The sequence below is a fragment of the Pocillopora damicornis genome, chromosome 5 (assembly GCF_964200805.1).
Source record: "Pocillopora damicornis chromosome 5, jaPocDami1.2, whole genome shotgun sequence".
Lineage (NCBI taxonomy): Eukaryota > Metazoa > Cnidaria > Anthozoa > Scleractinia > Pocilloporidae > Pocillopora > Pocillopora damicornis.
In genome coordinates this window covers 12,921,400-12,923,458 of record NC_142674.1, presented here as the reverse complement: position 1 = coordinate 12,923,458, position 2,059 = coordinate 12,921,400, and the positions used below count along the sequence as shown (strand labels likewise).

Here is a 2,059-nt window from a genome sequence, read left to right as displayed (position 1 = left end):
GCTAAAATGCATTGGAGTCAGTAAAACTGATATTGGACATTGAATTCACCTAGAAGAAGGAATTATTTATCATTAAAAATATCAACTGAATCAATTCTATATCCCAAACCCATCCTACTCCCACACCAAGCGTGGAGTCAATTGTGCTGCTTACAGGAGAACGGTTGTGATCTAGTAGTGAGCTGGACTTCTCAGACGGAGAGAATCAAAAGTACTGGAAAAAAAATTACTTTATCTACTTACGTTTTGTAGTCCAATGCAGATCTCAAAGGAGAAAAAAGATGAAGAGAAATATTTTGACAAAGTTACTTTCTGCTTTGAAATATTATTTTATTGCTTGCTCAATGTTTTCGCCTGATTCGGAACCATATCAATAAGAAAGACACTAACAAATATATGCAATGAGGTGCGCAAGCAGATCGTAAATTGTTTCTGTAGCTAGAGAAAACGAATCCATAACTCAACCGTTACCAAAAAGCCAAAATAAAAAAAAATTGTGATCGTAGGATTAATTTTTGCCCGCCAAAAAATTTTCAGCTGCCAAGGGCCACTTTTTGGTTTGATCATTGTGCAAATTGAAAGAATTTCAATATTTTATGACATGCTGAGTACACTTACAACCATCAAGAGAAAGTTATCATTATCGAGTAGTCCTTAAAGATAATCTAAAACGTGCTTATCAACATGAAAAGCATTCAGATGAGCTGCTGGAAGAAATATTTTCCAAGGTGGCTAATTAATGCGCGAGAGGTACAATAATTACTTAATGAGGTAATTTAAAGAGATGAAATAGGTGAAGGACTCCACTAGGCAAATAATTTTGATGAAATTGACCTTAAAATGTCTATGACACTATTTATTATTATTATTTTCTGGTTGATAGCTGCTTAATCTAATTAGCGCCTAGGAAGTTCTCCTTGAACATTTTTTTGCGCATTGGAGGTACCATTTGGCCACCAAAAAGTGTCTCCATTAGGCGCGCGGCCAAAACGTTTATGTTTCAGATCATAGCAATGACGTAGAAAACTGTGAAGACACGTCGGCAACTATGGTGGAGAGAGAAGAAATCTAGATGAAAGGGCGAACGTACTGCGCGGCCGGAGCACCAAATGATGTTAGCTACAACAACAATACACATACAGAGTAGCTGTATGGCCAAAATGGACGCGTTTCGATCTTCGATCGCCGATCGGCCTTATCCTCCGTACCGGCTTCGAAGACGGCTGTTACGACACATAGCACCAGTCAAATCAGAGGAAGATAACCAATGAATTCAGCTAAAGAGAATACTGATTAAGGGGCCTGTTCCCACAACGTACACGATTGTTCAACATTCTTTTCGGCTGACATTTCGCGAGCGAAGAACGGTGAGCTTAATGTTGTTTATTTCACGCGCTTAAGATGTACTCATATTCCTTGTCTTTCCACATGATTATATTTGCGCTTTCCTTATCATATGAAAACCCTACCAATTGTAGTTTCCATTGTATCTTAATGACAGAAATATATCATTTGTAATAAAGGTCAAGCCCTTTCCTGAGCTAACCTGTTGCCTGAACGGCGCGAAAGTTCTGGCGGATACTGGCACAAACACAAGCTCGAAGGGGCCGTGTATTCTCCTAACCTAGGCTTCCAAAAGCTCCCAGTTGGCTTGTTAGCTCAGTAGGTAGGGCGCTGCACTGGAATCGCAGAGGTCATGGGTTCAAATCTCGTACAGGCCTGATTTTTTTTTTCAGGCCTTATTTTCACTACTGCCTAAGTAGTGCACATTACTGCGAGGATCATTCATTCACGTTGAAGTTATGTTTTCAAAATGTCGAGACTATTACGCGACGTCAAATTCATAATAAACCTTGCGCATGGAGACAAGTTAATCGGTAGATTTTACTACATATTACATGGTTTTTCGAACAAAAACTTGCGCCTCCCTAGTATCAGCATTACTCAAATCCATTTCTGATAAAAGAGCGGCAAAAAAGCGAAAATTTCTCGCTAACATCGTATTTTTGGACGTCAGAACAACCGTTCACCATACATTTCCTTCTAGTGAGTTACGATG

At 39.2% G+C, this 2,059-nt stretch overlaps 1 non-coding gene across 1 annotated transcript; it reads left to right on the top strand.

Annotated features, from left to right (window-relative positions):
* Positions 1 to 1,648: 1,648 nt before the first annotated feature.
* Positions 1,649 to 1,721, top strand: Trnas-gga (transfer RNA serine (anticodon GGA)). Its single transcript has one exon. It is a non-coding gene; the product is annotated as a tRNA-Ser (tRNA).
* Positions 1,722 to 2,059: the final 338 nt, after the last annotated feature.